Source organism: Dioscorea cayenensis, chromosome 16 (assembly GCF_009730915.1).
Source record: "Dioscorea cayenensis subsp. rotundata cultivar TDr96_F1 chromosome 16, TDr96_F1_v2_PseudoChromosome.rev07_lg8_w22 25.fasta, whole genome shotgun sequence".
NCBI classification, from domain to species: Eukaryota; Viridiplantae; Streptophyta; class Magnoliopsida; order Dioscoreales; family Dioscoreaceae; genus Dioscorea; species Dioscorea cayenensis.
Window position 1 is genome coordinate 7,277,441 of NC_052486.1, and position 16,250 is coordinate 7,293,690.

The 16,250-nt window shown below is 42.1% G+C and overlaps 2 non-coding genes across 2 annotated transcripts; one reads left to right on the plus strand and one right to left on the minus strand.

The window, feature by feature from the left end:
• Window positions 1–354: 354 nt before the first annotated feature.
• LOC120279716 lies at window positions 355–461 on the minus strand. Its single transcript, XR_005542021.1, has one exon. It is a non-coding gene; the product is annotated as a small nucleolar RNA R71 (small nucleolar RNA).
• A 10,599-nt stretch (window positions 462–11,060) lies between these two features.
• On the plus strand, window positions 11,061–11,167 carry LOC120279839. The gene has a single exon (XR_005542139.1). It is a non-coding gene; the product is annotated as a small nucleolar RNA R71 (small nucleolar RNA).
• The last annotated feature ends 5,083 nt before the right edge of the window (window positions 11,168–16,250 follow it).

Genomic DNA, 16,250 nt, shown 5'->3' on the forward strand with positions numbered 1-16,250 from the left:
GATTATGCCAGACCTTCAGTGTTGGGGACACAATCGAGCATTGTGCGTCCCCCGATTTCATCTTAGAACTTCGAGCTGAAGCCAGCATTCATCCACATGTTGCAGCAATCTGTACAGTTCAATGGTTTGGCCGATGAGGATCCAAACAGTCATATAGAGAAGTTTCTCGAGGTGTGTGATATGCTGAAGATAAACAGGGTGACGGATGATGCCATCAAACTAGGAGCCTTCCCATTTTCTATAAAGGGGAGAGCGAAGCAGTGGCTACACTCATTACCTAGAGCATCAAGTACCACATGGGAGGAGATGGTAGAAGCTTTTCTTGGCAGTTATTTCCCTCCCGGAAAATTTGCAAAGCTTAGGAATGAGATTTCATCCTTTGTACAATTGGAATTGAAGTCACTATTTAAAACATGGGAAAGGTTCAAGGAGCTCCTGAGAAAGTGCACGCAACATGGATTCCCGGAGTGGATGATTGTTCATGTTGTACCCTGTCCTGATTTAGACCTCGGGACTATTTAGATTTTTTATGCTTGCATTAGGGGTAAAATAGTCATTTTGCACTAGTGGCATCTTTGCATGACTGCACTGTAGGTTGTGTGTGAAAACCAGCCGAAAACCAGTGGCAAAACGGTCTTTTGGACTCATTCCTTTTTATTTTCTATTAGAGGGGCATTTTGGTAATTTCAGTTTTCTAAAAAAAAATCTGAATTTAAAGATCAGAGAGCAACGTGGCTCTCTCATCTTTCTTTCATTTCCTTCTCTCATTTGTTTTCCTCTCATTCGGCCGAAACTAACATTAGAAGAAAATTTTTTCTGGCGAGAATTTCCTGCGAACTCAAATACCAAACTCCTTCCTCCCTCACTCCTGAATCTGGTAAGCCTTAGATTCAATGTTTTTATTTTGTATTTCTCCTATATTTCCTTGTTTTTAGAAATGTAATAAAAAAACTTTGAATTCTCCATGGATTTGATGATTTATAGGCTCAAATTGAAGCCAAAGGATTTATAATTCATGTATGAGAATGTTGTTGAAGAAATTTTTTGATTTAGTGTTGTAAATTGGGACAAAACTTTTGAGCCTTTTCTGGTATTTCTTTGGTCCACATTGAAGCTCTCCTTGCCCCGAACTCATTGGAACTAGGTTTATTCCATTTCTGAAGTCGTTTGGGTCCAAAATGACAATGTTTTGCCCTAAAACCCTAAGGTTTCGTATTAGACATGTATAATTATATTTTCATGCATTTTCTTTTGGCCATCATTCTTATGTTCATTAGAATCTGGATTCCCTACTTGTATTTAGGTGGCGAAGTATCCTCTAAGTGAAAGGAACTCGCCGAACAGTGAGCGCGTCTCGGGACGAGACGACTGGTTCTGTGAGTGGTTAAATTTATAATTGCATTGATTTAATAAGAGTACTAAAGTATTTCTTCATGTGTTATCAAATAAATTTGATGATAAATTGGTTTCCTTGATATATATTTTGAGTACGAATTTACTTGAAATGGTTAAACCTAGAATGCTTATACCTATTTATTTTGAAAAAAGCATGTTTACTTGCATTCCCGTAATTATATGCAAATGGAATATGGTTTGATGTATATTTCCGTATTTATATGCAAATGGAACATGGTTTGATGTACATCTCCTGGTTTAAGCATTGTATGATGGATTCTTTGAATTGGAAATTGGAAAGAATTATATTGTGGCATTCAGTTTTGATGGTGACGGCGGACTTTAGTCCGACACTGCAGTGTGAGGTTCCATGGTTCGGCCTGATGGGAGGCGGCGTGGTTAACCCTGGTTTACCCTTGTCAAGAGGTGCGTGGAGCCATTGACAGGGCATTTTTTTATGTGAGAAACCCGGGGTCACCACACGGGGATCTCAGTGGCCAACACCAAGGAAAGGCAATTTTTTTAAAATTTTTTTAAAAGTTTTAAAAAAACTCCTTGGTGGTCTCGTAGCTAGTCGCGGCCACGATTAGCGTGGGAATTTTTTTAGGCAAGCCTGTGTTTTGGAGCTATGTTCATTGTGTTTTAAAATGTTATTTTCTTTTGATGAACCTTGTGTTATTTGTTAATATGTTGAATACTTGGAATGGATTTTATATATTACTATTTCATGTGGAATTACTATCTGAAATACTTTATCACTCTATTACATCTATGCTGACACAACTCACTGGGTAACCTCTGTTACTCACCACTCCATTTCTTTTATCTTTTCAGAACTGCGACGTTGGACAGAGTTGTGTTGTGCAGTAGTAGGGTGATTTATCTGTGCTTCTTGTTTAGGTTTGTTATAGTATGCATGTAAAACTTATGGATCCACTAGACTTGACCTTTATATGTTGTTCATGTATTTGTATTTTCTGGTTGTATCTGAAACCTTGGTTTGTACTGTTGTTGATGTTACTTGTGTTTAGGGACCCTAGTATCAGGTAACCCTTTTGTGATCTTATTATTATTATTTTGTCATCTAGTTATGTAATTGTGATAACATGTTTATATTAAGCCTTACGGCGACCTGAAGATTGGGTCGTTGTGGGACTCACTTCTTGTCATCGTGGCGGTTGCCACGTGCCCGGTTAGGTTCGGGGCGTGACAGTTTAGACCTTTTACAACGGTTTAAATCTGAGTACAAGGCAACTCTTGGATGCGGCAGTAGGAGGTACCTTAGGTAACAAGACCCCGGTGAGGCCTGTCAACTAATTGAAGAAATGGGATTAAATAGCTACCAATGGAATGCTAGGGAGAAGAAGAAGGTGGCCGGTCTCCATGAGATAGATGCAGTGACTTCGTTGGCGGCTCAAGTGGAATCATTGAGTAAGAAGTTAGATCTTCTAACTTCGAATAGAGTGGCGGCCGTGATTACTTGCACCGGGTGTGGTGGAGACATGCTCCCTCCGATTGGCCAATATCTATTGGTGATGCGTCTTCGGTTGATAACATCGATTTTGTGGGTAATGGCATGAGAAATTAAGGAAAGTCCATACAGCAATACCTATAATCTGGGTTGGAAGAATCATCCCAATTTCTCGTGGAGAAACCAAGGTCCACAAAAGGCCATAGGGCCATCGGGTTTCCAACAACAACAGCAAGCCCCAAACATGGAAAATAGAGTTTCAGGTTTGGAGACCCGAATGAACGATTTGGAGAAGGCCTTAACTAGGGTTGTGCAATCATCTGATACAAGGTTCCAATCAGTTGAGGCTATACTTCACAACAACACCGCCTCTTTGCATAATCTTGAAAATCAAGTAGGGTAGATTGCGAAGTCCTTATTGGAAAGGCAACAAGGAAGCTTGCCAAGTAACACCGAGACTAACCCTAGAATGCATGTGAAGGCGATCACTTTGAGAAGTGGTCGTGAGGTCGAAGTTAGGCTTCCGAGTGAGAAGCCCAATGAACACGCACCCGAGGTTATAGAGGTTAAGAAGGGAGCAAGCAAAGAAAAGGAGATGGCACCCCTACCTTTCAAGCCAAGAATCCCTTATCCCTCTAAATTGAAGAATGACCAAGGGGATGAACAGAACAAGAAGTTCCTGAGTTTGTTTAAACAAGTCCACATCAATATTCTTTTTGTTGAGGCATTGGCCCAAATGCCTAAGTATGCAAAATTCTTGAAAGACTTGTTGACCAACAAGAGGAAGTTAGAGGATAGTGCTTCAGTGATTTTAGATCCATCTTGGTCGCCGGTTTTGCAAAAGAACATGCAGAACAAGAAGAAAGACCCGGGAAGCTTCATCATTCCGTGAAATATTGGCAATCTAGGTGAAGAAATGGCATTGACGGACTCAGGGGCCAGTATCAACGTCATGCCATACACCTTCTTTCAAAAGCTAGGCTTGGGCGAGCCTAAGCCTACTCGGATGACTTAGCAATTGGTGGACCAAATGGTGAGACATCCGAGGAGCATCATCGAAGACGTGCTTGTCAAGGTGGACAAGTACATTTTTCCGGTTGACTTCGTAGTGCTAGACATCGATGAGGATGCGGATATACCCATGATACTTGGGAGGCTATTTTTGCGGACTTTCAAAGCCTTGATTGACATGGACGGCGGAGAGCTAACATTGAAAGTCGGATATGATAAGCTCACATACTGGCTTGCTGAAGCCATGCGGTATTCTCTTGATTTTGATGATACTTTGTAGTTTTCTAGACGCTACTGATGAGATTATTGATGAATACATGCAGGAAATGTTCAATCCGGATTGACAAGATCCCCTTACATATATCTTGCAAGTGCACGGGTTTGTTGAACTAATAATCCCGGATGAGCGGGTATCGAATACACAAGGAGTAGGGAATAAAAACACTTAATCCGCTTCTTAGCTGTGTGAAAGATCAGTAGTGATAAGTGTGATAATGATTCAATTCTCAAAAGTAAAAACAACAAGTAAGAGAGCACGAGTAAAGGAGGAGGTAAGGCAATCGATAAAGATGGGGTACTCGGATAATGCTCCGCCTAGGACAATCGTTCAAGTGCAAGAATCCTTTATTATGCTTCCTAATCAATGCAAAGGTGAGTCGTGGAAATCCTTAAATACATAGTCCCAAATCTAAGGTTAACTATGTCTAACTCTATACATGTCTCGGATGAGAGATTAGATAACCTCTCAACCTCGCACTCGAATAGAGTTGCAATGAGCTCTAGGGATTCCAAGTGATAAATCTCTTCCTAATTATAGACCTAACCCTTTGGTCCAGGTGGAAGGTCCCTAACCACGATTAAGCCCTAGATACTAAGATCACCTCAACGCTTCACTCCGTTGCACGCGCAACTAAGCCCCAGCGGAAGGTCATCCCTTAGACCATTCACTCTATTATGGCCGCAAAGAACTCAAGGAACGGAGGTAGAATCTATCACGGCGTAGGGGAAAGGGACTCTCCTGTACCTCTCGACTCACCCTCTCAAACCTCTCCAACCAAGCTTTGTTTAACGCTCATGGTGTGTGACTCAGTCACAAGGTTACCAACAAAAACTATCAACCCTAGTGTCACTCTAGGGGAAATATTCATACAATCAAGCATTCAAGGTTGGAACTCACAACAAACATCAATTAATTGAAAGCATAATAAAGAGATTCAATGAAACAAATACATCCTAGGGTTCACAAATACCCAAGTACCCAATAGGGGTTTAGCTCTCCATGGAGCTAAGTACAATCAAAGAAATAAAATGTAAAAGCAATGAACCCATAGAGAAACCCCCTCGATAGTCGTGTCGATGGTCTTGTGGAAAGTCCTCTACTCGTCGTCCAAGGATTCCCTTGTCCGGTATAGGATACGCATCAACGGAAGCTCCCCTACCAACCTTCTTCCAAAGGAATGGTGATGTCGGAGCCGTAGAACCTCTCCAAAACCCTAGCTAATACCTCTCAAAATCGTAGCTGAAACCCTCTCTCAAGTTGGGGAAAAGATGGAGAAAAGAATGCTGAAATCGGGTCTGAATCAGCTCTAAATAGGGCTGGAATCGGGAATCCACACGCCCCTGTAGGCGCCCCTGTGGAATTTCCGCACGGGCGTGGGTAATTTCCACACGGTCGTGCGGATACTCTGAAACTGTCATTTTACGCCGGCTGTGAACAGTAACTGCAACATTGTTTGCTACAGTGATTTGCTAGAGTACCTACTACAGTACTCTGCCAAAAAAATACTCCCGAATCCACTTTTTATCGAGGTAACATAAACGGGCACATGTTTATGCCGTGGATCACTTTGCTTCTTCAATGATGGATAAGTTGATGGAAATCTTGTTCTATGTGCATAAGTCGGAGTGCTTGAGTGTGACTGCCCTTGTGCCGCTCCAAATGGTTGTGCAAACTCAAATACGGGGAGGTTGGCACATACTCTAGCATCTCACACCTGACTTATATCTTCGTGTTTGAACTTTAGCAAGATTTCCTCCAAAATTCTTGCATTGTGATCCACATTGGCTTCTTTCCTTCATAATTGGTTTCACAACCCCACCTGCATAAAAGTAACATAAAAACACACATATTAGTGTAAAAACCCGAGAAATGTACTGCTCAACATAAGGAAAGAATGCTTCGCATTCATATCACACAAGCCCTTATCACGGATCCATACGAAGGCTTGTTTGAGAAAGAGGAGGACAATGAAGAAATAATGATGCTTGGTTCAACGGAAGAAGTACCATCTACCCCGGGGATCTTGAAGAAGGTGCTTGAAGATGAAGAGGGCGAGGATACTCCACTGGAAATTCTCTAAGGCTGTTGGAGACGTTCATGAACCGAAGAAGTTGGATGAACCATTGTTAGGTGGTCCCAAGCCCGATAATTCACCATCTGCCCTCAAGAGATTTTGCTCGTCGTGCTTCCAAGCCATGCGTAAGAGGGCAACTTTCATCTATGAACCCCCGTGAAATAAGACAAGGTACGTCAAGCTAAGTGACATTAAACAAGCGCTTTTTTTGGGAAGCAACCCAAGTGTTTATTGTTTTCTTAATTTGGTAGTTTAGTGTTGCTTGAATAAATTGTTGAGTGTTGAAGTCTTGATTTTTATATACTTGCGCTGCGATTTTATTGTGGGTTTTGAATTGTCATCGTGTACGTGGATTTGGCGAAGTTGGGTCGTTTGAGCTATTTCCCATGGTTTTCACTAGTAAAATTTGCATATTAGGGCAAGCTCTAAGTGTGTAAACATGTTCAGAAATTTTCTGTAGTACCTACAGAATTTTCTAAGGCATCTAGAAAAAATGCACCAGCGTGTGGAATTTCCGCACACTCGTTAATTTGCATTGTGAGCCCATACAGAGAAGGCACAAGGGCATGGACTCGCCCCAGTGAATAACCATGCGATTCTCGCCCATGGGTAATTTCCGTACGGGCGTGTGAATTCCTGCAGAGATTGGCAGATTATCTATCCAGAGAGCACACAGGGGCGTCTACTCGCCCCTGTAGGCGACCTTGTAAAAATCGCACGGCCGTGGGTAATTTTCACACGCCCATGTGAATCTCTGCATAGGAGCTCTCTCCATCCCGAGAAGACACAGGGGCGTGCGCTTACCCTATAAGTTGGGCCTATCAATGTCCACGCCCGTGCGGAACACCTAGTAATTTTTCTCGGATGTCCAGAGCAGCCACAGGGGTGTGCGGTAGCCCTTGTGGGTCGGACGCATGGGCGTGCATATTTTCCGCACGCCCGTGCGAGAACATTAAGAGGTAGTGAGTGTTTTCTCGAGATCGCACAGGGGCGTGCATCTGCCCCTGTGAGGCTTTCCTGCGGAGACGCACGGGCGTGGGTAATTTCTGTACGCCCGTGAGGATGTACAGAACGCCAAGAGGCGTGAGTCCTTTTAAAAGGATTATCGTTTCTCTTCACTGTCATATCCTCCATTTGTCTGAGAGCACTCCTATTTTGCTTTTCGACCTCGTATCACCAATTTGGAAGGATTTTGATTGGTTTTCTGGCTGTTTTCAAAGCTTTCTCATCTTAACTCGATGATTATGGCACCTCGGTCAAATGAAGCAAGCTGATAAGCGACCGCAAGAGTCGTATCCTGAGTCCGAGAGCATGCGATTCTCCATCCCCTATTCCAACACCAGTTGACCCACCATGTACTTTATCAGCAACAGCAGCAGCAGCAAAGCCAAAGGACAACATCGAGACTTCATTTTATATTTTATTTTACTTTTTATTTCTTTTACTTCCGCATTTTGTTTTGGACTTGTACACTCAGAAAAGACTTTCCTTCTAAGTTTGTCTTTTATTTTTCTATCTCGAGTTGTATTCATTGCTTTCATCTTTTTATATACTCGAGTTGTTTTATTTTTATTGAGCTTCACTGAACCCCCTCGTGTATGCGTGCAGATGGTCTTGTCATCATGGGAATTGAGAACTTTGTCATTGCCACGGCTAAGGTGTTTCCACACTTGGCCGTGTGAGCTTCACAACCCATTGGAACATCGCTCCCAAGAAGTTAGCTCTATCAAATGCAACACTAGGAGTCAGGGGAGTATTATTTTGATTGCTTCTCCCACAACACTCCCAACATTATGAATGAGCTTGCATGTGTACATTGGGGACAATGTACAGCGTAAGTGTGGGGGGAGTTTCATAGTGAACGCATCTCTTTCATAGTAATTTTGAATCGATATACATGCTCACATAGCCAATGGCGGTTCACCTTACTTACATTGATTGAATTCTTGAATTTAGGAGATTTTTTTAACATTGAATGTTTTCATGCTCTAGTTTTTGCTTGAATTTCTAGGAATTTTTGCCCGATTGACATTTGTTACACTACTTACTTTTTGAAGTCTTTTGGAAACTCATGTTTGATGTATAAGGGACTAATTATAGTTGTTTCTTGTGTTCAAAAAAATAAAAAGAAGGAACAAAATAGTTTTATTGTTTATTTGTGCTTGTCAGATACTAGTTATGCCCTAATTAGAGAAAGAGCTAATTCATAGGATGAGTGAAAGCTACCACTCTTGTAGAAAGAGCTACCACTTCGTAAGTGTGAAAACCACCTTAGCGGCCGCTTTAGAAAGGGCTACCTTAGAGGATGTGTGAAGCTACTACCATTTTTGAAATTTTTGTTGCTTTTTATAGATAAATAAGTCCCATGTACTTAGAACAGTTAGGAGTATACTTTGGGTTGTTTTAAGTGAGTTCACACACTTACACGATTTCGGGTTTGTTGTCCTTCTTGATTCAAGTTTTTAGCTAGAGCATTGATTTTTCGTATTTAGTGTGAAAATTTCCCTTACTTATAGAATGCTCTCTTTGTATGCTTTGGTAAACCTAAGGCCAAGCACTTCCAATATTTCCTTCATCCATGCATATAATGTTTTAATATTTACTTGAGGACAAGCAAAAGTTAAGTGTGGGGAGTTTGATAAGTGCTTGTGCGATAATAATACGAAGTGTTCTTTCCTTGTGTTGAGCATTACTCTTCTCGGGTTTTAATGCTAATATGGGTGTAATTAGGTTAATTTCATGCAGGTAGGGTTGTGAGGCCGATTATGAGAGAAAGAAGCCAATGTGGGTCGTAATGTACTAATTTGGAGGAAATCCTGCTAAGGTTCAAAAGTGAAGACATAGGTAGGGTTCCAGATACAGGAATGTGTGCCAACCTCCTCGTACTCGAGTTAGCACAACTATTTGGAGGGGCACAAGGGCAGTCACATTCAAGCATTCCGACTTGTGCATATAGAACAAGATCTCTACCAACATGTCTGTTATTAAAGAAGCAAGGTGATCCACGATGTAAATGTGTGACCGTTTGCGTTACCTCGATGAAAGTATTGATTCGAGAGTATTTCAGGCCGGCACTGTAGCATGGTATTGTAGAAAACATTGTTGCAAAAATACCGTAACAACACTGTTTACAGCTGGCCGAGAAAACAGGAAAACAGAGAATCCACACCGGCGTGTGGAAATTCCACATGCCCGTGTAAAAAATCCATAGGGGCGCCCACACGGGCGTGTGGATTCCAGATTCCAGCCTAGCTGATTTCAGTCCCTATTTCAGCATTCTTTTCTCCATCTTTTCCCCAACATGAGAGAGATCGGCGGCTAGGGTTTTGAGAGGTATTGCCTAGGGCTTTGGAGAGGTTCTACGGCTCCGACATCGCGCGCCATTTGGAAGAAGGTTAGTGGGAGAGCTTTCGTCAGCACCGATCCAGCGAGGTGTATCCTAGGCCGGACAAAGGGACCCTTGCGATGAGTAGAGGATTCTCTACAAGACCATCATCATGACTAACGAGGGGGTTTTCTATGGATGCTTTGTTTTTATATTCGGTTTCATTGATTGTATCTAACTCCATGGAGAGCTAAACCCCTAGTGGGTACTTGGGTATTTGTGAACCCTAGGATGTATTTGTTTCATTGAATCTCTTTATTATGATTTCAATTAATTTATGTTTATTGTGAGTTCCAATCTTGGAGACTTGATTGTTTGAATACTCCCTTAGAGTGACACTAGGGTTGAGAGTTCTTGTTGGTAACTCTTGTGAGTGAGTGACACACCATGAGAGTTAGACAAAGCTAGATTAGAGAGGGTTGAGAGGGTGAGTCGAGAGGTAGCGAAGCGTCCCCTTTCCCCTCCAGTGTGATCTATACTACCTCCACATTCCAAGAGTTCTTTGCAGCCATAGTAGAGTGAATGGGCTAAGGGATGACCTTCCACCGGGGCTTAGTTGTGAGTGCAAAGGAGTGAAGCGTTGAAGTGATTTTAGCACCTAGGGCTTAACTGTGGCTAGGGATCTTCCACCTAGACCAAAAGGTTAGGTCTATACATAGGAATAGGGTTTATCACTTGGAATCTCTAGAGCTCATTGCAATTCTATGCGAGTGTGAGGTTGAGAGGTTATTCAATCTCTCCTCCGGGACATGTATAGAGTTAGGCATGGTTGACCTTAGATTTAGGATCATGTAATTAAAGATTTCCATGACTCATTGTTGCATCAATTAGGAAGTATAATAGAGGGTTCTTGCACTTGAAACGATTGTCCTAGGTGGATCAATGTTCGGGTACCCCATCATTATCGATTGCCTTACCTTCTCCTTTACATGTGCTCCCTATTATGTTGCTTTTATTTTCGTTATTTCATATTTTGTCACACTTATCACTATTCATCTTCCACATTAGTTAAGAAAACAACTTAAGTGTCCTTATTCCCTACTCTTTGTGGATACGATACCCATTCATCTGGGATTATTACTTCGACACCCGTGCACTTGCGGTTTACACGCATATTCGGACGTGTCAGGGAGCATGTCATCAACCACACCTGGTGCCAGTAGTCATGGCTGCCACTCTATTCAAAGTTAGAACATCGAACTTCTTACTTAATGATCCCACTTGAGCCCCCAATGAAGTTACTGCATCTATCTCATGAAGCCCGGCCACCTTCTTCTTCTCCCTAGCATTCCATAGGTAGCTATTTAACCCCATTTCTTCAATTAGATGAAGGGTCTCACTGGGGGTCTTGCTACCTATGGTACCTCCTGCTGCCGCATCCAAGAGTTTCCTTGTGCTCGGATTCAACCCGTTGTAAAAGGTCTGCACAATCATCCACTCTAGGAATCTGTGTTCCGGGCACTTTCTCAGGGGCTCCTTGAACCTTTTCCATGTCTCAAATTGAGACTCCAATTTTGACTGTACAAAGGACCAGATCTCATTCCTATGCTTTGCAGATTTTCTGGGAGGGAAACTACAGGCAAGAAAATCTTCTACCATCTTCCCAGATTTTATCGCTTATACATGTATATTTGTATTCTTTTGTGCATGTAGGGTTGTGGTGTCAAGTATAGAAGAAAGAAGCCAAAGTAGATCATGGAGGCACTTTGTTGATGAAATCTTGAAGTGAACAGACGTGAAGACATAAGTTGTGCCCAAAGACACATGAGTGTGTGCCAATCTCTGTTGTGCTCAAGTGAACATTCAAATTGAAAGAGTACAAACGCAGTCACACTCATGTGTTCTGACTTGTGCAATGCTAGTAACATTGTCGTCAAATGTGTTTTTATTTGAAGATGTAACGTGATCTACGGCATGGACGTGTGCCCGTTTATGTTGTCTTGATGAAAAGTGTGGATTCAGGAGTATTTTGGTAGTGGCTTTCACACTTTCGAGGTGGTAGTTTTTTCTACCAACGGTGGTAGCTTTCATTCATCGCATGAGATAGCTTTTTCTCTTATTAGGCATAACAAGTATCCGACTTATGAGAGTAGCTACATACATCATAGGTGGTAGATCTTTCCACCCCTTATACACAGTCAAACAAAATTTCTGAAATTTTTCTAATTTTTTAAATTTTTTTAGAATAAAATTAGGACATTAAAGTCCCAAAAAATATTGAACTGGAGTTTTCATAGGTCTAATGAGTGAGAAAAGTGCATAAAGTAGCAATCAAACAAAAGTATTTAGGAAAATTGGATGAAAACTAGAGCTTGATAAAAGCTAGTGTTCACAACCTCTAAAAACTAAGAATTAAGCTCTTAACCCTAAGGTGAACCTTCATTGGCAACCAGAGCATGCTCATGAAAACACAAGTGATAAGTGTCTAAATGTACATATTCTAGTGCATGTATTTTACACACTTAGCATATATTTTTGTAGGAATGGATGCTCATTTTATGCTTAATCGTGTATTCTTTGCTTTGTAGGGCATAAACAAGCCAAGGAGTACACGAGGACACGATTAGGGCGAAAAAGGAGGAAAACCAGGTCTCGCAGTACTCTAGCATATTACTGTAGTGAAGTATTGTAGCTGAAGTATTGTAGTATATGTACTATAGCAAGGACATTGTAGCAGTCATTGTAGGACCTGGAGAATTTTCGGGACAGAAACTTGGTCTAAGTCATACGTGCTCAATGCAGCCCGGTATTGACCCCCATATCGACCTCGGTATTGACCTCGGTATACATCAATTTGTGAGATTATAAAAGCTCCTTTTAGGGAAAAAAACGGAGACTTCTTCTTGGCCTTTTAGGCCTCCACCACTGCACTTCCTTGAGGTCTTCCGGCCATCTTCTGGTGACTTCTTCTGGAGACTACTCAATTGTGTCCCCAATACTGAAGTTCTGGCATAATCGGATAATGTCCTCTATTGCTCATTTTGTTCCGCCATATTATCCAACCCTTAAACTTCCAAATCAGCTAGATTAGACTATTGTTGCACAGGTTCTTTCCCTTTTCTTCTAAGTATACGTTCGAGCTCGGGATCTCCTTCAATCAATATTAAGGGGTTCTCTCGGGTTATGAACCTGGAGCTGCACAAAAAGAAAGAAAACAAATCCAACGATGATAGAAAAAAAGATGTGAAATAGAATGAATAAATGAATAGCTAAGAAAACTAAGTGCAAAGAATCTCTAAACACCTAGTCCCCGACAACGGCGCCAAAAACTTGACAACGCCCCTTGCGTACGTCCTGCAAGTGCACAGAATTGTCGAAGTAATAAAATCCCAGGTGACTAGGTATCGTATCCATAGGGAGTAGGGAGTAAAAATAGTTAAATTGTTTCTTAACTAAGCAAAATATGAATAGTGATTTGTATGACAAGATATAATGTAAACAAAGGTAAAAGAGACAAAAGAGAGAGCACAAGTAAAGGAGAGGTAATGCAATTGATATAAATGGGGAACTCAGATATTGATCCACCTAGGACAATCATTTCAAGTGCAAAAACCCTCTATTATGCTTCTAACTAATGCATAAATGAGTCGTGTAGATCCTTTAATACATGGTCCCAAATCTAAGGTCAACCATGCCTAACTATATACATGTCCCGGAGGAGAAATTGAACAATCTCTCAATCTCGAACTCATATACAATTACAATAAGTTCTAGAGATTACAAGTGATAAATCGTCTTCCTATATGTAGACCTAACCCTTTGGTCCAGGCGGAAGGTCCCTAGCCACAATTAAGCCTAGATGCTAAAATCACTTAACCGCTTCACTCCATTGCACTCGCAACTAAGCCCCAGCAGAAGGTCATGCCTTAGCCTATTCACTCTACTATGACCACAAAGAACTCGAGGAATTGGAGGTATAATAAATCACACAGGAGGGGAAAAGGGGACGTTTCGCTACCTCTCGACTCACCATCTCAACCCTCTCCAATCTAGCTTTGTCTAACTCTCGTAGAGTGTCACTCACTCACAAGGGTTACCAACAAGAACTTTCAACCCTAGTGTCACTCTAAGGGAGTATTCATACAATCAATGCATTCAAGATTAGAACTCAATAAAAACATCAATTAATGAAAGCATAATAACAAGGCTCAATGAAACGATTACATCCTAGGGTTCACAATCCAAGTGCCCACTAGAGGGTTTAGCTCTCCATGGAGCTAATTACAATCAATGAAATCGAATGTAAAAGCAATAAATCTATAGAAAACCCCCTCGATAGTCATGATGATGGTCTTGTGGAGAGTCCTTCACTCGTCCAAAGGTCCCTTTGTTGGCCTAGGATATACCTCGCCGGATCGGTGCCGACGAAAGCGTTCCCACTAACCTTCTTCCAAATGGAGTGTGATGTCAGAGCCATAGAACCTCTCCCAATCCCTAGCAAATACCTTTCTAAACCCTAGCCACAGCCCTCTCTTAAGTTGGGGAAAAGATGGAGAAAAGAATGTTGAAATCGGGGCTGAAATCAGCTTTTAAAGGGCTGGAATCTTGAATCCACACGCCCCTGTGGATATTCCACACGGGCTTGTGGAATTAACACACAGGCGTGTGGAAATTCCCGTGTGGCTTCTCTGGTCAACTCCTTCTTTGGGCGACTGTGAACAGTATCTACTACAGTATTTTGCTGCATTGCCCTGCTACAGTACCGGTTCGAAACAGTCCCGAAACCATGCTTTCATCGAGGTAACGTAAACGGGCACACATTTACGTCATAGATCGCTTTGCTTCTTCAATGAATGGCCGTGTTGGTGGAGATCTTATTATACATGCACAAGCTGGAATACTTAGAATGTGACTGCCTTTATGCCCCTCCAAATCATTGTGCTAGCTTGAATACAAGGAGGTTGGCACACATTCTAGCATCTTGAACCCGACTTATGTCTTCGTGTTTGAACCTTCTCAAGATTTCCTCCAAATGATGCACTTACGATCTATATTGGCTTCTTTCTCTAAGATTCGGCTTCCTAACCCTATATGCATGAAAGTAACATAAATACACACATATTAGTGTTAAAACCCGATAAAAGTAATGCTCATCAAAATGAAAGAACACTTCACACTCTTATCACACAAGTACTTATCACTTCGCAACCTGTGTCGCCCGGACCTCTGCTATCTCTGCTAGTACCTCAGTAATCTCGGTCTGTAGTACCCCCACAGCACTATCGAGCCTCTCAAAACAATTATAGGCTCGAGATGGTGAAAACATGCATACTGGGGCTGGTCCTGTGCGGCAGAAGGTGCCTCGGTCTCCATCTGTGTTGGCTGAGGCTCAGGAGTAGGCTGAGAAGCCTCAGCATCATCGTCGCCTCCCTCTACTACCTCTAGGTAAATGAAATCAGGGTGTACACTCCGGACAAAACTCTGTGCACCATCCTCATCAGTCTCAATGTCTCTATGCCCAATAGAGCATATATACTCGCCTTCTCCATCACCGAATCACGGTCAAAAGACCCATACCCAAAACCAATCTCATGATGTAGGGACTCAAGAAGATCACTCCTAATCTCCCGTACTACCCCTGATGTCTTAAATACTCCGCGATGATATGTCTTAAATGGATCGGTGTGCTCTGAACCATCGAATGAAGATACAGGAGCTCCTGCCTGCTTAGGACACCGGTACTGTCACCACGGTCATTCACCGACCTACTCATAATGGTATGGAAATATCGATACGTAGGTCGAGCAAGGCACGTGGCCTTGGATACCCCTGGCTCATACTATCCCTGACCGCATAGCACTCCATACGCCATCTACGATGTCAAGGCGCCCGAATAATCTGTCGGTAACTGAGCATACTCCTCGGTATCCGTGAGTGCTACCTCTTACAACCCCAGTCCGATCAAAAACTGTGTTACACTCATGCTGTAGTGATTCCCCAGTGTTTTGAACTGTATAGAGTCGTCGCTGTCAAATCTATCATAAGAACAGTCGAACTCGAATGAGGATAACACCTCGAGTGTAAGTGTACGGATAGCAGGCTCTTTGATCTCCAATAACCGTCTCCGCCCTCAACCAACACCAAGGCCTCCACCACATCCGCTAACTCTGCTCCCTGCAGTATGTCTCAAAATATACTCATGTTCAGGAATCGAGTCTGTCCGAACGAAAGTCTTGACAAAAACTCACAATGAGCCTAATGCTGGGGAGTAGCGAACTCAACGTGTTCTATCTCTGGGGACTGCTCCTTGGGACGTTTACCGGCCGCGATCTTAGTCCTAGGTGCCATATCTAAAAGAATTACAAATGAAATCATTCAAATTGGCTCAAAGAAATAATGCTACAGAAATCAACACGGTCGTGTGGATCCACATGCATGAAAATCGCATGGCCGCGCTTCAAAAATCCAAGAAGACACCATTTAATTGTTTCTTACTTCGTTCAAAGCATGCAATACCCTTCGAATTGTAGAAAATAAGCAACATTAACCAGTTTCATCGATTAAAATCAAGAATTGATGAAGAAAAACAAGAATTAGGGCTTAAAGACGAGTTAAATTTTAAATCTTTGATTCAGCCCGAAAACCAAGTGAAAATCCCTCCAAATGGGTAATACGAAGTCGGGGAAGAGTGCAG